General features: G+C 42.2%; 1 protein-coding gene across 7 annotated transcripts in view; it reads left to right on the plus strand.

Annotated features, from left to right (window-relative positions):
• The window catches only part of grin2bb (glutamate receptor, ionotropic, N-methyl D-aspartate 2B, genome duplicate b), a 222365-nt gene that overhangs the window by 796 nt on the left and 198275 nt on the right, over nucleotides 1-23294 (plus strand). The window contains exons 1-3 of one of the 7 annotated variants that reach the window (XM_070553746.1): nucleotides 548-6434; nucleotides 6656-6930; nucleotides 7111-7210. The exons of 2 other annotated variants lie outside the window; for them this stretch is intronic. The gene's annotated coding sequence lies outside the window, so the exon portion shown is untranslated. 4 more of the 7 variants (XM_070553752.1, XM_070553747.1, XM_070553748.1 and 1 more) reach the window with 4 other exon arrangements.

Genomic DNA, 23294 nt, shown 5'->3' on the forward strand with positions numbered 1-23294 from the left:
GGAGCACCAGACCTGCTGAGAGTGAGACGGAGAGCCAGACCTGCTGAGGGTGAGACAGGCAGCGCCAGACCTGCTGAGGGTGAGACAGGCAGCGCCAGACCTGCTGAGGGTGAGACAGGGAGAGCCAGACCTGCTGAGGGTGAGACAGGCAGCGCCAGACCTGCTGAGGGTGAGACAGGCAGCGCCAGACCTGCTGAGGGTGAGACAGGGAGAGCCAGACCTGCTGAGGGTGAGACAGGCAGCGCCAGACCTGCTGAGGGTGAGACAGGCAGCGCCAGACCTGCTGAGGGTGAGACAGGGAGAGCCAGACCTGCTGAGGGTGAGACAGGGAGAGCCAGACCTGCTGAGGGTGAGACAGGGAGAGCCAGACCAGCTGAGAGTGAGACAGGGAGAGCCAGACCTGCTGAGGGTGAGACAGGGAGAGCCAGACCTGCTGAGGGTGAGACAGGGAGCACCAGACCTGCTGAGGTGCAGGTAGGTGCTACAGTGAAGAGTGAGATGGTTTTAGGTGGCTAATGAGAGGAAGATTTGAATGTAATAATAAGGGAACACAGTTAAATATATGTAATCCCATTACAAGTAAGGCTGGGCAGTACGGTTTAAGAATAAATTACATTCTGTACACACTTCCTTAGAAATATTAGAAAAATAAGTGTTAAACTCTGCTTTCTGGTGCATTTAGACTGCAAATTTGGCCACTGTTTGTTTCTTTTGTCCGTCTGAAAATTAACGTAGTTCCAGCTGTTGTTGTGAGTGAATTATTTCTTTTTTCATTCTGTCAGAAACAAACAGATTTTTCTGATTGTTGGTCAGCATTGTTGGCTGATGTAGTTTAAAATATTTTGATGAGAGTCAGATCAATTCAGACTGAATGTTCACAGCTTTAGTCTTGTATTAAATCTGTTTACACATCTCTACCCATAGGAATAAGATAATATATCCTACATCCATATTATTAAAATATATCCTACATTCATATTATTAAATAAAAATAAAACACTACTGACACATAAACAGCTTTTTTATAATTAAAACGTCCACGTTGGCCGGTAATCACCTGGATCCGGCTAATGGGGAGTAAGTAAGTAAGTAAAAGTAAGTAAGTGAGTAAAAGTGTATTTATATAGCGCCTTTCACAGATATAAATCACAAAGCGCTGTACAACATGATAAAGATCAGGGCAAATACCTCTAACCAATAAAAACATCAGAAAAACAGTAGCAGTGATAAAGTAGAAAATAAAATCATGAGTATAAACAAAGTGAAGGTGTGAACCCGAACAAAGCCATCTTTTTGAAACATTTAGGGAGGGAACGCCTGGATGAAAAGGTGAGTTTTTAGATGATTTATAAAGACCTCTACAGTGTTAGAGAGACAGAGATTTGAAGGCAGACTGTTCCAAAGTCTGGGTGCAATAGTCTGAAAGGCCCTGTCCCCTTTGGTTTTCAGTCTGGTTCCAGGAACAGCCAGGAGGTTTTCACATGTGGATCTAAGGTTCCGAGAGGTGATGTGTGGGGATAAAAGCTCTGATAGGTAGCTTGGAGCCTGGTTGTTAAGAGCTCTATAGGTCAGGACTAAAACTTTAAACTGAATTCTATAATCTACCGGGAGCCAGTGGAGGGACTGTAAAACTGGGGTGATGTGAGCTCGTCTGCTGGATTTGGTTAGGAGTCTGGCTGCTGCATTTTGCATGGCTTGAAGGCGTGAGAGGGAGGTTTTGCTGAGACCAGTAAAAAGAGAGTTGCAGTAGTCTAAGCGTGATGACACAAAGGCATGGATGATTTTTTCCAGATCTGCAGTAGAAACCAGTTTACGGACTTTTGAAATGTTTCTCAGTTGAAAGAAACAAGAGCGGGAGATGGTTTTGACGTGTGAGTCTAAACTTAAAGCTGGATAAAAAATAACTCCTAGTAGGGCTGCTCGATTATGGCAAAAACAATAATCACGATTATTATGACTGAAATTGAGATCTTGATTATTTAGGACGATTTTTCAATTTGTTGATTTTATTTGTTTTTATTCAGTTATAAAATTGCTCAGGGCACAATCAGGACTAAAATAAGAAACAAGATGATCACTAAATGAACTCCTGATTCCCAGTATAAAAAGACCAATATACTTACAGCTCATAGTTTATGACCCAAGGGCTATAGACCTTGGTTTAACTCATTTAAGTCTAACCAGTACAGACCCAAATACCAATATCTTAAAAATACTGACAGCAAGAATTATACAGTGGCATTTATAACAAATAAATGCAAATAAATTGATGTTCACAAAATGTTGCATAACATTTGAGTTGTGTCAAGGTGCTGTAGGAGAGTGCACTAGCACCGTGTCCTCAGAGAGATTAGTTATTATTTATCAGCGTGAGGAACTTATTTCTACCTTATTTATAAACTATTTATTTACAAGTCGTCCATCAGTTAATGTAATAATTGTCCTAATCACAGCTGCACCCCCCACCTCCCAACCCGGTCTCACAGCAATCGGGGCAAGCTGCACGTGTGTTTAGCCGTTTTTAGCGGCTCAGGAGTCCGCAGGTGCGGTGTGTGTGTCACTCACTCTGGTTACTCCAACAGGGAGCCGGCTCTGAGAGCTGTTTCTTTAGTGACCGACACATCACTACATCATTCCCTTTCCTAATGTCCTGAAGAACGGTCCGGAGCGCAGGCGGAGTGTTTAGCTAACCTGCAGGAAATGTCAACGACAGTTATCCAGAAAGTAGCTAAGGGTTACCAGAGATGTTTCTGAGGTGTTCGCTAGGTACTTTTAAGTTAAAAAGTCAAGAAGGGGGTCTGAAAAGCTGCTAGAAATAGCGTCAAAGTCACTAAGTTGGCAACACTGTGGGAGGAGTGCTTCATTTGCAACTCAGGGCAGCGCAAGTGGGAGGAGCAAATAATCGGCTTGTTTTGTTTTTTATAATCGTTCAAAACTCAGATCGTAATCGTGATTAAAATTCGATTAATTGAGCAGCCCTAACTCCTCGGTTTCTCATGTTGGCCTTGGCTGATGGGCAAAAAGAGGCAATTTCTTGCTCGATTTTTGGCTGAAGTTCCGGGGGTGCAGCGATCAGGGTCTCTGTCTTGTTAGCATTGAGGACAAGAAAGTTGCTGGACAGCCAGTTACTGATCTGGGTCAGGCAGAGTACAAGTGTGGCCAGCCTGTCCAACTGGTGTGGCATAAAGGACATATAGAGCTGAATATCATCAGCGTAGATGTGGTAGGAGATGTCTGGCAAAGACTGAATGATGCCAGCTAGGGGAAGAATATAGAATGCGAATAGTAGAGGCCCTAGAACTGAACCTTGTGGGACCCCGCATGTTAGAGAGGCAGTATCTGAAGAGAAGGTTTCAGACTTCACTGTGAATGTTCTGTTGGTGAGATAAGAAGAGATCCACTCTAGAGCAGAACCTGAAATCCCAGCCAGGGCCTTTAACCTGTCTAGTAGAACATTGTGGTCTACAGTGTCAAAAGGAGCCTAAGTCTCCTCTCCTTCTGGCTGGCTCATGGGTCCCCGATCAAAAACAAAACAAAACAGAATGTTAGTGAACTGGGCTATAAAAGTTATTTTCTTGACTTTCTGGGCTTTGCCTTACGCCCTGAGTCACATCTGTCAGACTTTTCTAATCCTAGAGTTTCACCTTCTATCAGATTTTCTATCAGAAGCTAATGCAGGAGATAGCGGCAGGAGACTATGTTCATGTTCAGCCTGCATGAAACACTCAGTGACACGTTAGAATAAGAAATAATCATTTAATGTATTTTTTTCAGTGAAGTTGACCTACAGTATATATTGACCTACAACAGATTTGTTAGATTTCCCAAATGTGTCCCCCCCAATATTAAACTCGTTCCTACACCCTTGGATGCAGTGATGACTGACACAACCCTGCATATAGAGCGCTGCAGTAATCAAGCCTAGAAATTACAAAAGCATGTAGTACCCGCTCCAGGTGGGCTCTCGACAGCATATGTTTGATTTTTGCAAGGCGTCTCAGGTGAAAGAAACTGGATCGGATCACAGAGTTGATGTGAGTGTCAAATTTAAATCCAGCATCAATTTTCACCCCCAAACTGGTCACAACTGGTTTTGAGTAGGGAGAAAGAGGCCCAAGATCAACATGATGATCCACATTCCTGCTGTTGGGGTGAAAAACAATGAGCTCTGTCTTTCCCTTATTCAGATGCAGAACGTTGGCCATTAGCCAAGACTTCACTTCGTTAATGCAGGACACAAAGGACTGGATAGAGTGAGCTTTCTCCTGACACAATGGAGAGTAAATCTGGCAATCGTCAGCATAGAGATGGAATGATAGGCCATGTTTACAAACGACTGACCCCAGAGGAAGCAGATAAATGGCAAACAAAAGAGGCCCAAGGATCGATCCCTGCGGGACCCCCCAGCAGAGCCCCTCCCAAGAAGAAAAAACATCACCCAGTTTAACGCAGAATGTCCTGTTGTGGAGATATGATCTAAACCAATCCAGAGCAGACCCTTTGATCCCAACCCATCGTTCCAAGCGATCGAGTAGAATCGCGTGGTCAACTGTGTCGAAGGCTGCTGTCAGGTCTAACAACAGATGCACCACAGATGTACCCTGATCTAGTGATAGATAGATGTCATTTAGGACCCTCAGTAGAGCTGACTCTGTGCTATGGCCAGACCTGAACCCTGATTGGAAGACCTCAAAAAGATCAGAGTCAGCTAAATGTGAGACCAGCTGCTGATAAACGACTTTCTCAAGCAGTTTTGATGTAAAAGGCAGGGTAGAGATAGGCCTGTAATTTTCGATCACAGAGACATCAGCACCAGGTTTCTTCAGGGTCGGCCGAATAACTGCATCTTTCAAAGCAGCTGGGACAACACCTGTGCCCATTGATAATCATGCGCGTTCACGCTCAGGCATAGCCCTCCGAACTGTTCTTTGAATGTTGTTTCAGCTGTAATCAACGATATAAATGTTACAGATACAGAAGACACCACTGGTGATATAGCTCGCCTAGTAAGACTTTGGGCTTTCATGCAGAAGACCTGGGTTCATTTCTGGATGTAACCATAGTTGTTTCAGAGTTTTTTTTTTTTTTACATTAATGGGTAGGATATATGGTGAGAGAGCATGCACATGCGCTGACGGCCGGACACACGGCGGCGTTTTGAAGCAGATGGCAGCTTGTTAATCAACTTCCACAAACAATTAAGACAGATTTTCCCATAATTTACTCACTGACAACGCAAAAAATATTAATAAATCTGGTAAATATAACACACTCAACCTGGAGGTAAGTGGAGAAATTTAGAAACTTTGCAAACATATATTGACGAGGTTTTTGAGATTTTTGTCATGGGACCGAAGAAAGCCGCAGCAGCTGAGACGGAAACACCTGGGACCAAGAGGAGCCGTCCCCAGGACTCGCCCGAGGCCTCATCTCCCCATAAGGATGTCTTAGATTTACTACAGTCCATAGATAAACTGCTTCTGGGATTTGAGGGACGACTCCACCTGCTAGAGGTGCTTCACAAGGAGTTCCAGGATCTCCGAACATCTCTGGAGTTTAGCCAGGAGCAGGTGGAGTGGCTCGCGGCTGAGAACGCGTCTCTGCGGGAATCGGTTTCCTCCTTGACTGCAGGACTAGATCGGATCTCCCAGGACAACAAAGGAGACGGTTCTGGATCTCCAATCACGCAGCATGAGTGATAACCTGGTGTTCGCAGGCCTTCCAGAGCAGACCAGAGGAGAAGCGGAGGATTGCGAACAAACCATCAAGAACTTTCTCCACACCCACATGAAGATACCTGAGGAAACTGTTGGAAACATCACCTTTCATCGGGTACATCGCCTTGGAGCCAGAAGAACAGACAGCAGAAGACCTCGTCCCATCCTGGCTAAATTTGAGCACTTTAAGCAGAAAGATCTTGTTAAGAGCCGCTGGAGAGAGCTTAAAGGTAAAGACTACAGCTTAAACGACAAGTTTCCTAAAGAAATTCTGGATCGCCGCCGGGTTCTCTTCCCGCCGCGCAAGAAGTTCATCCAGGATGGGAAGCGGGCTGTGATCTCCGTGGATAAAATGTTTGTTGATGGTAAGATCTACAAAGAACGAGGAGTAACAGACTGGCTTTATTAGACAAACTTCAGGTACAACCAATGGCGGTTTTAAACAGGGGCCCACAGGGGCCTGGGCCCCTGTAGAACCGGCCCTGGCCCCTGTTATGGCCCCTGTGCTGAAGAGATTGGATTTTTTTTTTCCCGCGCTGCCTCGGAGACGGGAACTAATGCGCTGCAGCGTTTCACACGGAGCCTTTAGAGCGCAGCACACTCTGTGGACAGAATTGTTTACCCGGTGGATTTTTGAATAACAGATTAAAAATAGTTTAAATGAGACCCGAAGAAGTTCTTGAGCACGCCAAACGGAAAAGACGCTAAGAGACGAAGGTAAGCAATACAGTTTATTTTTCTGACATCAATGTTTTGATCGTAGTCGCGCGTTTCTGTCATTTACTTTTAAGTTCCTAACTGAGTCTATCCATAGTTAATACTGATTTGTTTTTCCTTTGTAACATTAGCTGTAAAATAAAAATGAAGTTGCTGCATTTTAAGCCTTAGACACGTTGAGATTGGATTACAGTATTCATTTATCTATGACTTTCTCGCAGCACTGACTGGAAGCATCAGCGGCCATGAAAAGAAATGGACATTTTGTCCTTTTTTACCGCTGTTAATAAAGAACAGCGTAGACAGAGAGAGGTTGAAAGTCACGAGGGAGCTGAGAAGCAGGATGAAAGAGGAGGAGGAGTTGGTTGGAGAGGAACCAGAGAGGTCTGAGGCTGTCCACCTGAGAGTGAGGAGGATGATGTCAGCTGTGAAGGAGAGAGTGAGGAGCAAAAAGAGGGACATCTTCTGTCATGTGCACCGTGTACACTACCGTCAGGTTTGTGGGTGTTGAACAACCCCTCTGTGTTTGCAGCTCATATTGTGTGTAAAATGCATTTGAGGCATGCTGACTCTGGACCAAAATTTCTGTTGTTTATATTTAATAAATAGATAAAATAAGACTCTGAATTAACTAATTATGACTTTTATCCTCATGCTAACATTTATTTTCTTTCAGATATCAGCAAGTGCAAGGATGACCCACCTACTCAGCATCATTTGAGGACATTTCCAGGGACATTAATAGGAGACAGAAGACGCAGCTTTCAGCCAAGCTGGTATGAAAGTCATCCTTGGGTTGAATATTCTGTTACTATGGACTCTACTTATTGTCATGCGTGCAGACATTTTAGCTCACCAAGTAGCGCAGGAAGTGTGTTTGACTCACCGTGTGGATTTAGGAACTGGAAAAAAGCAACTGAGAGAGGGGGTGGGGGTGGGGGGTGGGTGGGGGTGGGGGTGGGGGGGGTGGGGGGGGGGTGGGGGGTTAGTACATGCAAAGTCTGAAAGGCATAAGGATTCAATGATAGCGTGGAGGGACTACCAGAGGGCTGTGAAAGCTAATACAACATTGGCTAATATACTCGACAAGGAACACAGTAAAAAGGTTAAAGAAAATCGTGAGTATATCAAAACAATTGGTGAAGTGATTTTGCTTACGTGTGTGTGTGTGTGTGTGTGTGTTGACTACAAAAAGCAAATTGTATTGTGCAGATATTTTATTTGTTTGAATGTTTATTTTTCATATGTACAGTTCATATAATCTTTAAATGAAGTCACAAACTATAATAATAAACTAGAATTATTTTTTTACTCAAGTCTCGTGTTGCGGTGAAGCATTCAGAACTGTTATCTGAGTACCATAAAAACATGCCAGTTTTACTTTCACAAGTAAACCATTACTGCATTCGCCGTAATAGTTTACTTGTTCATTGTCTCTTTTTTTTTCTTGCGCCCCCATGAAAAAATACTGGCCCCACTGTGGCCCCCCTGGAAAATTTGGTCTAGAACCGCCCCTGGGTACAACTTTATTGTTATTAAAAGCACTCACTGGGTTTGAACATGTCAGGATTTATAGCTGCTAGAAATGTTTAGAAATGTTCACCTGTTCCCTCACCACCTCACACCCACAACACTTTTTCTTTTCTTTCTTCTTTTTTCCTCTTTTTAACCTTTATAATTCCTTTCTTTCCCTTTTTTATCTGCTTCTGGGTCTTTACATCTGCATGGCACAATTTTTTTCCCTTTCCACACTGCAGCACATAACTTGCGTGCGCGCGCGCGCACACACACACACACACGCACGCACGCACGCACACACACACACACACACACACACACACACACACACACTGACACACATACATATAGACTCCATATGCAGACACACAGATAAGTAGCCTATAGGCGTTTCATTGCACAATCAAAACACTGTTGGGCTTGTCTTGTTATTATTATTATTATTGTTTTGTTTATTATTATTATTTATTTATACTTTATCATTATCAGCATTAATATTTTTATATTAATGTTGTAGGAAAAAAATAATAAAAAAAGTATTATTATTGGTCTTTTTCCTACTATTATTGTTATTATATTTAATGTTGCAAATGATAATAATGATTATAATAATGTCCTTATTATTTACTCTCTATTATTTACTATAAGATTAATGTATGCGTTTAATTACTTATTTTATCATACACATGAAGGCGTCATATTATAGCTACTCACACACACATCTATGGGTGCACTAAGGTTTGTCTCATGGAACGTACCTGGAGCTGGCTCTAGAGAGAAGAGATAAAAAAATGTTCATCATATAAAAAGAGTGCAAGCAGACGTAATATTATTACAAGAGACTCATAAATCTGCCACATCTGCAGATTATCTTAAAACACCTGAGTTTCCCAGCATGTTCTCTGCATGCTATAACTCTAGGCAAAGGGGTGTAGCTATTTTAATACACAAAAACATCAATTTCACAGCATTGGACACAATTTCAGATCCAGAGGGTAGATTTATAATGTTAAAATCTATACAAAACCAAAGCTTATTTATCGTCAGCATTTACTGTCCAAATATTGATGACCCTCCATTCTTTCACAATTTTTTCTCTGTACTCTCCGAACACTTGGACTGTCCACTTATACTTGGAGGTGATTTTAATTTTTGGATGGAAACTTTAACAGTCAGGCTCAGTACAGCTGGGACTCAGTGCAATTGGCAATCCACTAATATAGTTAAACAGTACATGAGTGATTATGGGCTTTGTGATGCATGGCGATCTCTTCATCCCAACCGTAGAGAGTATACTTTTTTCTCACACGTCCATCACTCTCATTCACGTTTGGATTATTTTCTAGTCAGCAGCTCATTGTTGGCTGACATTTCAGACACCAAGATACACCCCATAGCTGTCAGCGACCATGCTCCAGTTTCTGTAACTCTGGTAAACAAGAAGACAATCCCACCAAGAAAAAACTGGAGGTTTAATACATCACTGCTTAAAGACGAAGGTTTTATTGATTTTTTTAAAAAGGAGTGGGCTTTATATTTAGAACATAATGACCTGCCTGGAACATCAGCATCTATTCTCTGGGAGGCAGGAAAGGCAGTGATGAGAGGTAAAATAATCTCTTTCTCATCACATAAGAAAAAACAGAAAACAAACATATTCAGGAGTTAGAGGAAATCATTAAGTCTTTAGAGGCATCCACAGAAGAAGAGTTACTGAGCAAATTACGTAAAGCTAAATTAGAACTTCTTGGAATTATTGACAAAAAGACACAATTTTTAGCACAAAGACTACGAATAGAAAACTTCGAACATAGTAATAAATCAGGTAAATTCTTAGCTAGCCAATTAAAAATAAATAAAGAGAAATCTACCATATCTGCTGTTAAAGACTCAACCGGGAATATAGTTAATGACCCTGAAAGAATAAACAACACCTTCAGAGACTTTTACCAAACTTTGTACTCACCACAGATAAACCCATCAGATTACGAGATCAATGAGTTCCTTGACAGGATAACACTTCCTAAATTATCAGACAGCCAAGCTACAGTCCTGGACTCACCACTAACATCAGCGGAGCTCCAGGAAGCCCTTAAATCCATCACTAATAGGAAAGCTTCAGGTCCAGACGGGTTCCCAGTAGAGTTCTACAAATAATTCTGGATCATTCTGGCTCCAACATTTTTCAGAATGTTGAGGGAAATCGAAGAGAGCAGCAGATTACAGCCAAACATGAATTCAGCCAATATTAGTCTCTTGTTAAAACCAGGCAAAGACCCTTCATTTCCTACCAGCTATCACACAATTTCTCTTATTAATGTTGATCTCAAAATAATTTGTAAAGCCCTGGTAAAAAGATTAGAGAAGGTAACCCCCTTCATAATACACCCTGATCAAACTGGTTTCATTAAGGGTAGACAGTCATCCACAAACTCGCATAGATTACTTAATTTAATAGATTTCTCTTACAGTAGAAACATAGAAACTAGTATATTATCTCTAGATGCAGAAAAGGCTTTTGATAGAGTTAACTGGAAGTTCTTATTTGCAACTTTACATACATTTAGTTTTGGGAACTTCTTCATAAACTGGCTACAAACAATATACAGTTCACCAACAGCACGTGTCAGGACAAATGACCAAATATCAGCTAGCTTCTGTCTTCAGAAGGGGACCAGGCAGGGATGCCCGCTCTCCCCCTTACTATTTGCTATCTTTATCGAACCACTAGCAGCAGCAATTAGGCAAACAACATATATTAAAGGGATAAAGTGTAGGAAAATAGAACATAAGATCAGTCTTTATGCAGATAATGTTTTACTCTTTCTCCAGAATTCTCAATCCTCTCTCTCCCAAGCAATAGAACTGATAAACTCTTTTTCAAGAGTTTCAGATTACTCTATAAACTGGTTAAAATCCACAGTTTTACCAATTAATTTCTCATTTGTCAATTTGCTTAATACACAATTGCAGTCAGGGAATATCACATACCTGGGAATTAATGTCTCTCCCAAGTTAGCAGATCTAACCAAACTAAACTACATCCCACTTTTAAGGAAAGTGGAAGATGATCTTGCAAGATGGAAATCCTTACCAATATCACTCATGGGGAGAGTTGCTACAATTAAAATGATGGTCTTACCCAGAATAAATTACTTATTCTCGATGATCCCAAACAAACACCAGCTGACTGGTTTAAGTCTCTGGACTCCTCAATTACCAAATTCCTTTGGCAGGATAAACCTCCACGAATTAGCTTAAAAACGCTTCAGAAGACCAAAGACAGAGGAGGACTGGATTTACCCAACTTTTATTTTTATTTCTTAGCCAACAGGCTGCAATATATACCAAGATGATTGCAAGATAACCCACTAGATGAGTCCTGGTTAGATATAGAACAGACACTTTGCAATACGATAGAGCTTTCAGACTTACCATTTATTAGCTCAAGCATAAGAAAACATGAAAGCTTCAAAAGTATTAATATCAGCACCTCTCGGATAGCATGGTGGGAGTATCTTAAAATGACAGAGTCTTCACTAGTACCATGCAGACGCACACCTATCTGGAATAATCCTGACATTTTGCAAAATAACAAAATGATGAACCTTCCGGACTGGAAAAAAAAGGAATCCTATACCTGGAACACATGTATGAAGGATTGGACTTCATCCCATTTAATGAAATAGTCTCCCAATTTGGAATGGATAAGAATAGCTTTTTAGAATATCACCAAATTAAATCTGTAGTCAAACAAAAATTTAAGCTCAATAAAATAGAATTACAAACACCACCAAGGGTATTTGACTTTTATAATCTCAAACCCCTCAAACTACTGTCTAAAGTATATAAGACACTGTCCAAAATAGACGATAAAATTGCAATCCCTGTTGAAAAATGGGAGGTGGATCTACCAGTTAGCTTTGACCAGAACTTCTGGTCCCAAACTTGTTTAAAAACTTTTAAAATGATCAGACACCCCAATTTACAATTAATTCAGTACAAAATTCTACACAGAGTACACTATACAGGTCATCGGATGTTCAAGATGGGGTTTGTGTCATCTGACACCTGTACACACTGCACAAACAACATTCCTGACAATTAGATTCATGCACTGTGGTCCTGCCCACCTGTCCAGGAATTTTGGGGTAGAGTATGTGAGGATCTGTCAAAATGTCTGAAATGTCATATCCCAACTTCCCCCTCTCTTTGTTTACTGGGAAACCTGGACGATGTCCCGACTGAAACATCTTTAGTTCATGTGGTTCTGACTGCCATATGCATCGCTAAGAAAACTATCCTCTTGAATTGGAAAAATAGAGAAACTCTCTGCATTAACCAGTATAGAAATCTTTTGATAGATCATATTGCACTTGATTTAGCCTCTGCTTGCACTTCAGATCAATCTCTCTGGGCTCCTTTGATCGGTTCCATCACATAGCGATGATGGGGGACCGTTGATATTGTCCTGCGGGATGATGTTGGTGGTGGTGGTGGTGGTGGTGGTGGTGGTGGTGGGGGGGGGTCTGAGTTTGGAGTATCCAGATGTTCCCTGGAGGTGGGTTCACTGGGGGTCTCTGGGACTGGGGGGCCGTTGCTCCCCTCTGGAGGTGCTTGGTTTGCCTCGGGGGGTGGACTACTGGCATTTGTGAGTGGGGCCCCTTGGCGGTCTTAACGGTGGCCATGGGTCGCTGCCTGACAGCTGCATTGCTCCTGAGCAGGTCTGGCTGGAGGCCTGGGGGCTCGGGGTGTGGGGATGGCCGGCCCCGTGTGGTGATCTGGGCGTGGCCTTGGGGCTTGGATCCTGACATGTATGCTGCCGGGAAGAAGACGGGAACATGGGGCAGTGCCTGGCCCAGGCTCAGAGGCCTATGGTAGTCCTTTGCTCCTCTGCTGTCCCATCACAGGGGAGGGGGATGTCCAGGAAGGGGAGGACCGAACCTCACCTGGATGTCCTATGTCTCATATATTCTGGAAGTTGTGCAAATGCAGGGATGGGAGTAGATATTCTGCTGGGGTGGGGCTGGGTTTGTGCCTTCGGACTCTGTAAGGCTCTGCAATGCTGCTGCTTTGGGCCCTGGCAAGATGGGCTGGTGTCTCCATGCCCTGGGTGGCATTTTGGCAATGGAGGTGCCTATTGGGGCCAGTGGGTGATCTGACTCCCTGGAGGGCTTACGCCAACCAGCCATTCCTCCCAATTCCCACATGTTTTTTCCTCCTGCTCCCTCACATCATCACACAAACATGCACATAGGACCTTGGGGGGTTGGACAGGTCAGGGGGTGCTGGTATGGACCCCATTTCCACATTCCCGTGGCAACCTGCCCCCCAATTTTATTTGCACCTTAAACACTTCCACCAACGACATTCCACGCAAACACACACTTAGGGCCTTGGGAGTGAGCACATTCAACGGCAGTTGGCAAGGGGATTCTTCAGCCTCATTCCGAGTGCCGGTGCCCACTTCTAATTTTAAACTGCACTTAGACACAGAGGGAGGTGGGTGCAAGTGGGGTGGTGTGGTGGCATCAGCTGGCATAGGCCAGACGATGCCCGCACTGCTCGCTCACCACAGCCATGGAATACACCTCATCAACACGCACTAATACTTTATTGGAGCAGGCGGAGGGAGACTAGGGGTCTTAGCACACCTCTGTTGTTGCTTGGCTTCCCGGGGCTGGAGGCTAGGAGGGGGATCTGGCCGTCTGGTTGGGGTCTGGGGTTGCTTTGCTCAGCGTTGGGCAGGGGAGCCTGCTCATCAGCACCCCAGCAGAAAGGGTCGAACTCTGGGAACCGGTAACGGTTGTACCCCATTTGCAGCAGTACTGGGACCAGAGTGAATAGGGTGTGTATGGGGAGCTTGAGTGGGTGTCCGGCGTGCATTTTTGTAAGTCTTAGGTTGTATGTGTATGTGTGAGCATGAGGGAGGGAGTGTGGGACTGTGTTTGTGTATTACTGTATATGTCAGGTGGGGCCTTTGACTCCTCCCCTCTCGTGAGACTTCTTTTGATGCTATACATCTTCGTCTCCCCTCTCCCTGCCACACCTGGTGTGGAGTGTGGTGCCTTGGTCTGCCTGAGTGTTCGTGGCTCCCAGGTCAGGGGGTTTAAGATTTTTGGCGTCTACCTGATCAATCCCGGTAGTTGCCTGGTGGCATCTGGGTCCCTGGGCTCTGCCGGGTCCCCGGTATGGGTGGCCGCTCCAGGGTCCCGGGTCGCTGGGTTCCGGGCTCGGCCGGCTAGGGGGTGGGAGGCTTTAAATATATTTTTTTTCCTTTTTCTTTTTTATATTTTTACATTTTTGTTTTTGTGAAGCGCCTCGTGATTTTTATCTTGAGAGGCGCTATAGAAATTATATTTTCTTCTTCTTTTTCTTCTTTTGTTCTGAGGGTTAGGGTTAGTGTAACCCTTTCTCTTAAATCACCAGCCTTGTTTAATTTAGACTTCCTAAAATTTTGTAACTTTTCAAGCCTTGCAGCAAGTGCTTTTACAGAAAGTTTAACAACTCTTATACCCATTTGAGTTTCAGTCTGACTTGAGGCAGTCTCATGTTCATGTTTGTTCATTTTTGTGTTACTGTCCGTGTGCGCAACACAACTTTCCATAGTCAACAGTACGCCCAAAACCTGCCAAAACAGAGAAAAGAAGAAAGTCTTCAGTTCTGAGTTAATCATGTCTCTGTGCGATTTACTTCAAACGGCAACCAGTGCATATTTGGCCGCTTTACTGGGTGTAGCGCAACACAAACCACACCATTGACTGCTCTTCAGAATCCAACTGCTGCAGCTCTTCAGAGTTCCCTCCAACAAGTCTTAATGCAATGAACCTCTTTGGCGAGCCTTTACGCACCAAACTTCACCAGTACAGCTAGCCTCTCCGGGCGCAGCGATCCTCTTCGGGCGGAGCAATCCTCTCCAGCACAGTAGGTCTCTCAAGATCAGCAGGCCTCTCCAGCGCAGCAATCCTCTCCAGATGCAGCAGCGATCCTCTCCAGCGCAGCCGGCCTCTCCAGTGCAGCGATCCTCTCCGGACGCAGCAGCCTATCCAGCGCAGCGATCCTCTATGGGCACAGCAGCCTCTCCGGGCGGAGCGATCCCCTCTAGCGCAGTAAGTCTCTCCAACGCAGCGACCCTCCCAGGCGCAGCGAGCCTCTCCGGTGCAGCAAGCCTCTGGGGTGCAGCGACCTCACCGGCAAGCCTTTAGGCAGCGATTCTCTCCTGTGGACCTTTGCGCAGGCACCGCTCCATGTGGATCCCCCACACTGATCACACGCTGCTGCTTTCCTGAGCGATCACTTCCCTGCCGACGCTCCTCTCATGCACAGCAGGTGAATTGGTTTTGACTTGATTGTAGAGGCTAAGCCAATGCTTTAAGCCACTGGTGTGTTTGTGACCAGAATAATGGCTGACGTGCTAAGTTGCTTTGGATGGAATAAGCACTGTCCATTGCTTTTAGGAGATGCATATCTGTTTAATTTCTCCATTCATTTCTTCCCATGTGAATGTTGAATAAATGGCATGCTTTGACAGCACATAACAAAGGCGCAACAAAAGTGAAACAAAGCGGTCAAAACCAATTACCCTTTCCGGCCAAACACATACAGCAGGTAATTTCCTATTCTTATATACGGGAGCACTGATTGGCTTCCACAATTCTAAACCCAATTTTAGTAGTTTCTGCAGTCTCCTAGATGTTTTCTCTGCTCGATGCATGCCAATGATCTGACCCTTCTCAAACAGAAGCAACCCATTGCACCAGTTGGGTTTAAATAACTTGTTGCCAGTTGAAAGAGAATCGCTCATGCAGTAATTTTCCAATTGGAGAATAGTACCTAGTTAGTTAAATCCAAATGGTGCCTTCATTGTTTTGGCTGGGCAGTGTATATTCATGGTACAAAGCAGTATTCAGACCTGTATTAACAAAACAACATGTCGGTAGCTTAATATTTTGTTTGTTTCTGTTAATGATCATGAATGCTGGAAAGTAAAATAAAATTTCAAACTCTGCTGACTGACAAGGTGCAGAATATACAAATAGTTCAAATAAATAGGATTATTACAGAAACACAGCATGATCACATGAATGTAATGTGTTTTGCCCCGTGGGTGGGACGTTAAAGTTGAAGGTTTCACATAATTGCAACTTCAAATTCAGATTTGTGACCATTTCTCTCTTTTGTTATCTCCTCTGAGTTTTCCTATCCTTTCCCCTCAGCTGCTCGTTTTTATGTGTGTTTCTGACAGCAGTGAAACAACAGAGGGAGCCACTGGCTGCATTATAGAAAGTATTCTCTCTACAGCAGCTTGTCTCTACCCTACAGAGGGGTCCACCTCCACATCTCCCTTTCTCCTCTCCTCCCTCTGTGTGTCTCTTGCTCCCTCCTCCAGAGGGGAGGGAGCAGAGCTGGAGAGAGCAGCTCGAATTGTGTTACGCGCGCTCACTACGCCCGCCAGAAGCGTGTTTGGGCTCCGCATCTCCAGCCATGCAGTGCCATGTCTAACAGCTGTGTTTGCAAAAGAGTACAGCTCATCTGAGAGGAAGGCAGCGTCCTGCTTTCAGGAGGACAGAAGACAACAGAAGACCAGTTGAAGAGAGAGAGAGAGAGAAAGAGAGAGAGAGAGAGAGAGAGAGGGATATAACTGAAAGCCTCCCCCCTCTCCTCGCCTCACTAAACAGAGCAAAAACGGAAGGCTTTGGAGTATTCAATTTTTTCTTTCGTTTTATATTTTTCCTATTCCTCATCGCGGTGCTGGGAGGTGCTTCATCTTTTCATATAGTCTCTCTCTCCATCATTTGCCTCCTCATCTATTTCTCCATCTATGTGGTGTATAATTTCTTATATTTATGAGTGAGAGAAAAGACAAAAGAGGAGTTTTGATTTGATATTTGTCCTTTTCTCTCCCTCCTGAGCCCCCCCCCCCCCCCATTCACCAAACCATATCATTCCTGTCAACCTCCTTCTCCGTTTCATGTCTAATCGCCTCTTTTCAGTTCATCATCGCTCATCTTCCACCTTTTTCTGTTTTGAATCTGATGTTATTTGAACTTGGATGAATTTTCTTCAAAGACAACTAGAAAAACTCCTCATGAATGACTCTATTTTTCCCTTTTCCTTCTCTTTTGGTCCCTCCACACCCATTTTCTTTGCATCACACTCTTGCGGGATTCTTTATTGTTACTCTAGGTAGGTTAACTATTGTTTAGTGTCTGTCTATCTGTCTGTCTGTGTGTATTTGTGTGTGCTTTACGTAAACATAAAACACACATTAACACACACATGCACTCGCACACTAAACTATGCCTAAAAGAGAGTGATCAGTGGGTCGATTCTGGTCTCGCATTGTTTCTTCCCCTCCATGCTTCCTCCATCTCATCATGGTGAACACATTTTTAATTGTTGTCTTTTAAATATCTATTGTTTTTGTCTGTATGTCATGTGACCACATTGTCCTCCTTATGGTTCATTAAAGATCTGCTTGCAACCTGTTGCAAATACAAATAAAGTCCAGCTCCGGGTGTAAATCAGTGAATAAATTCCCCGTCAGTCTTGTGATTTTTCTTTCTTCCCTAAAAATATCGATGTTCTGCCTCAGTTATTTATTTTCAGATATTAATTTTGTTGCATTCTGAGTTTTGAGCTGATTGTCCTCATTTCATGGCTAATTAGTGCTAATTTTCCATCTGTGAGTCCATCAGGAGTCATTAGTTCTGTTGCTGCTTCTGCTCCTTCCCATCCCACACGCGCCTCAAACAAAATCCCAGATATTTTTAAGCATCGATCCCACTGCTTCTGCATGCTTTCCTCCCACCTTCGCTCACATCCTGACATTTTTTTTCCTCTCGTCTCCTGCTGCGTTCATCCTGATCCGTTCATCCTGATCCCTGTGCCAGACGGTCAGGGGGGCATTAGCAGGGTGCTGATCTGTGGACTGAGCCTTGCTGTGGTCGTCAGGTGTATCAAACAGGTTGTAGATAGACAGACTGATAGACAGATCTGATCCCATTTCATCACTCTCCTCCCATTTTCCTCCTCTGTTAACCGTTTAGTTGGATGCTTCTCGCTGCCACATCTTTTTGAGAGCACTGTTACCACACATAGTTTGGATTTAATTAGCCTAAACAGACTCGTGGACCTGAAACTCTAACGTAGACTAGTGGCTTAGGCCCACACCAGCTACTCTAGTCGTCACCACCTTCTCATGGACTGCTTAATAAATCCCTCTTCCTCGTTGAGAGGAGGATGTCGTCATGAAGGAACGTGAAGGACCGCTCGTTTCGCTGTCTTTGCATTTGTGTCTCAACTCTGCTCCTCTGTAAAACATCTCCACTACAGTCTAGAAATTATGTGTTGCAGAAAAGAGTTAATTAGGTGAGTAGTGAATTAATTTGGCACTCACTGCTTCTTCCCAAGCGAGTGTATGCACATGCATGAGCGGAGGGCGTGTGCCCTGAACGCGTGCACGAGCACAGCTGATCGAGCGGGAGCGTGCATGTTCTGCATTATGTATTCTGCATGAACTTCTGTGAAGGATACATAAATAATTATTTTTGTTAGTTCCACTAAATTCCTCTGCACGGTGAAGCCTTTCTTCGCTCTGCTGTGACCGATTGTTTATCAGACCATGCCTTTGATCTCTGTTTTTCGTTGTGTCTATGAATTTCACGCCTCTTTCGGTTATCGCTTTGCTGTGTTTTCGAGCAAGAGAGATTTCTTTTAGGCACTATTTATTATTCATCACAGAAACCTTAAAAAAGGAAACAAACCCTCTGAATTTGGGTGAATCTCTTCCCATCAGTGAACAATGGACGATTCGTGCATTTATGTGTGCAGGTGCTTATTTTAGCACTCACTTTGAGGCATAAATGTGGTGAATTTGTTGATTTCTCCTTCCACTTCTGAGATGTTTCTCCTTTGCAGCGATGTCCTGCAGCAGATGTGATTTTTATCTTGAGAGGTGCTATAGAAATGATATTTTCTCTGAAAACTACACGGATGAATCTTTGTAAATAAACTACGGATCTAATGTGACTCGTGCGCCGGCTCTGCTGTACTCCACTCTCCAGCGTGACCCTAATGAGCACACTGTGACACAATAAGCTGTACAACTCAGGGTGAACCTGTCATATTTGCTAAAGTGATCTAATGTTAAGTTCACCTGCAAACAATCAGAGGTGTGCGACTCATAAAGGAGCTAAACTAAAAAGACAAAATGATCATAAAACACGGAATAATTCTGGAATTTTCTTTATACATGTAATGCATAGAGTGGAATGCTGCAGCTCTTTCTCAAAACTTTTCTGTGTCCTGAATGTCTCTGAGTTCTCCTAGCGGTGTAAATTATTTAGTATTTAAAAGATAGCGAGAAGTTGTCAAACTCTGAGCCTTGAGTATCTTTTAAAGGATCTTCAGAGTTTTTATCTACTGAAGGATTCACGAGCCACTTAACACCTAAATAGCTCACCTGCTATTTTATTTGAACATAAATACCAATTATTTGACACAAACACAATCCTCCAACAGCAAAGTGAAGTTTATTTAACTTTCATGACCTGCTGAATAATTTATAACACTAACAGCTTTTTGTTCATCATCATCAAGCCAAAAAGAATAAAACATGATTAAGTTATTATTTTTTTTGTTGAGAAAAATAATTTCTCCATCATCGTGCGCGAGTCAGGCCATCAGTTATTAAGACCACCTTGAGACTCGGATAATTGGACTATAAAGGTGTTGGAGTGAAAGATGGATATTTTTAAATAAGAACTGTTGAATGAATAATTCATGCTGCTGCCATACGGGATTAAAATTCCGCACATGCAGATTTCTGCTGACAGTTTTCCCAAAGCTTAACTCTGCACACCCACATGTGAGGCACCCTCAACTTGTAGATACACACAAAAACACCCATCACACAAATCACTAACTATCATGTTGAGTAAAAATTATAATGCAAATAAAAATTCTATTATTTATTAAGCTGTTTTATTATTAATCAGTGTCATTCATTAGACTGTGGTAGAAACCGTCAAACATGTCAACCCTTTATAGGGCACTCATGTAATGATTTTAATTTTTTAAATTTCAGGGTGTTATTGTGGTAAATAATCAAAGTGCATTTCTGTTGTTACAGTTTTCTAAAATTTTTATTTTCACGCAGAAAGTCAGAGAAAACAAAGTGATCAAACATGGATGTTGGCCCTGTTCTGGTAAAAGAAATCCCAAAATAAAATAACATGAACAAATAAAATAAACATTGTTTTTGAATAAGAAAGATAATTATAAGACACTAGAATAATCTAGCTAATTTTAGAACATTCAACGATACATAATATATCTCATTTATTAAATAATATAAAATATTTTTATAACTGCAGATTATTGTGGGATATTTTGAAAAGTTATTGAACAATTGTCACATTTGTGATCAAATATAGCCCTTTGGTGCATAATGGTCACTACAGTGGACAGGTACTCAAAATTGTTATTTATTTGGTTTTGCTATTAAGCACAGCTCTTGAAGACTTTATTGCATTTGAGCCCCTCCATTCGGACTTCAGTAAGCCAAGCCAACATATTTCATGCTCAGAATGCCCACTGCCCACTGAAGTGGACACGTAATAAATTATTTGTAAATTATAAAATTTTACAAAAATATTCTTTTTGAAATTTGTTTCATTCACACCTAAAGACAAATGAAAAAAAAAAATGTTAAAAAATCATGGTTGAAGATTTCATAATTCATGCATCAAAGGGATAAATTAGTACAATATTTAATAATATTTTATATTTTAGGTTCTGCATCAAGGTCATCTTCTTCCTGTTCATCATCATCATCACTGTTGGTGAGATTTGCTGACACAATAGCGGTCCTCCTCCATTTCCCAGAGAAATCTTATTTTAAAACTAATATTCAACATCATAATTGTTATTATTAAGATTATGTCTAAAAAACAACAGATTTTACCTAAAAATATTCATTATTTATTTTCCTTGTTCAGGGCACATGTTCAAATATGGCAGATTTGATTTTCATGCTACGATTTCACCAACTTCATTGAGTTTAACATTTATAACACATGTATCCTTATTTAGCACAACTGGTCTACCTTGTGATGTGAGAGTTTCATAAACCTAGAATTGTTAGTTTTAGAGATCTGACCGTAAAAATGAGTGAAGACTGAGGAGTTTTCTGGCTCTGCAGAAAACACCAATATTTAGCGCCTTATAGCTTCGCACTGATTGATGGAATGGAGCCATGGTGCAAACCGTGACTAGCTTGATCTCGGATGATCTATCCATATATACTGTATATATATATATATATATATATATATATATATATATATATATATATATATATATATATATATATATATATATATATATATATATATATATATAAAGACTATAAAATATAGTCTGGCAACAACCCAGAGCTCAGCCATGGGGCAGAATCAACAGGTGTCTTTCAAACTGTCTCTGCATGCTGTTGGACGAAAAATGGAACGTGGTCACCGCTACAGAAATCACTCAGCAGGGCAGTCTGCCATCCAGCTTGTTTTTAGCACCCCCTAGTGTCTGCTCAATGAAACCAAAAGTGAAATGCATCTCCTCGTGTGTTTGTCTTTAAGGCCTGCTGAAATGTCTCCTCAGCCTTCATTAGTTTCAACAGGAGCGGTTCATCACTAAAAACACAAGTCAGCTGTGTTCGTGATCTAAAACATACAAGAAACGTGCTGGAAGCAGACCCAGACATGTCAGCTCCATTTTACTACAGCCGACAGGGACCTGACTGGCACTCTGAAGTTGCAAGTGAGATATTCTGGTAACAGAGGCTGGTGGGGGTCTGAGTGACACTTCATTAACCCTGTTAAGGGTAATTTTAGGCTCATACCGGCTCAAGAAACTGATTTAAAAATGTGAAAAAGTTGCACATTATGGCTGTAAGAACCTCTATCTGCTCATGCGTCAAAGACAAGTCCGAGTCTAAAACAAAGTTGATTCAGAAATCGTTTTAAACGATTCCTGTTACTGAGCCGACATCGCCTGTGATTGGAGCGTGGCTAGACCGACCTGCAGAGTAAAGTCTTTTTCCACTGCTGCTTCATGCTGGATTTACAACCATTACATCCAGTTCCTGAAGGAACGAACAATCCAGACCATCACACTACCACCACCATGTTTGACTGTTGAGGTTGTTTTAGAGCTAACACACATTCCTAAAAAAACTCTACTTTTTTTTCCATTCTGTCCACGGAATATTTTCCCAGAAGTCCTTAAGTCCATCAAGATGTTTGTGGTGAATATGGGAATAATATTTGTGTTGTTTTTGGTCAGCAGAGGTTTTGGACTCTTTTATGGAACCATTTCAAAATAATTCATAATTACAAAACTGCATTTAGTGTTTACTCAGATTATCTTTGATTTTAAAGTTATTTTTATCTAGTGATTAGAAAATGTTCAGTGTGACAAAAACAGAAGAAATATGTAATGAGACAGATACTTATTTAAAACAGTTACAGCGATGATGATGATGATGATGATGAGGATGATGATTAAGTGTCTATCATGGACTAAGCTGTTTTTCTTGTTGCCTTGTTACGAAAGACTTGATTCAATTAGGAGGTTGAGTCTTGAGCGGCCACGTCTAATAGTAATAATGAGCGTTTCTGCTCTGCTGTGAACTAATCTTGCATGATGTGGCAAAACAACGACCCTTTAAGGTGCTGATGGGCCAAATTTCTGCGGCTACACGGTTGTCATTATTCAGTAATTGGCTTCACTGCTCACCGACAGAGCAACGTTTCTGTCTCGGCTGTTTGGGTACAAACTGGAACAAACAGGAACAGTCTGTTAATGATAAACAATTGATGTTCTAAATTGTTTTGCATTATTTGAAGCAAAAATGGTTTTCAATTCTTCATTTCACACTTTTTCAATTTCTCATGAAAATCTTTTAGGGTTTGTCTTATTGCTGCTTTGAAGGTTCAACGTAATTTAATCTATTCTTATGACCACAGTATAAATGTTGTTTGTTACATTTAGTCAAAATATGTTATTTATATCTGACTGATAGTTATAATATAAAAGGTAACAGATTGGTCAGTTTGACCGAGTAGTTTCTTTCTTAGTCTGATGTCTTTCAAAAATTTACCACAAAAAAGAAACATTAAAAATCCCATTTACCGTAAACCCGCTAACACAGGCCGGTATTCAATTAAAGGCCGGGTCTCCAATTTTGGCCGGTGTCGGCGGAGGTGAATAATGGCCGGTCTCTTATTGTGGCCGGGTGGAATGTGGTAACAAGCAAGTACGGGGGCGGTTGTGTCATCGTCTCAC

This window comes from Nothobranchius furzeri, chromosome 7 (assembly GCF_043380555.1).
Source record: "Nothobranchius furzeri strain GRZ-AD chromosome 7, NfurGRZ-RIMD1, whole genome shotgun sequence".
NCBI lineage: Eukaryota > Metazoa > Chordata > Actinopteri > Cyprinodontiformes > Nothobranchiidae > Nothobranchius > Nothobranchius furzeri.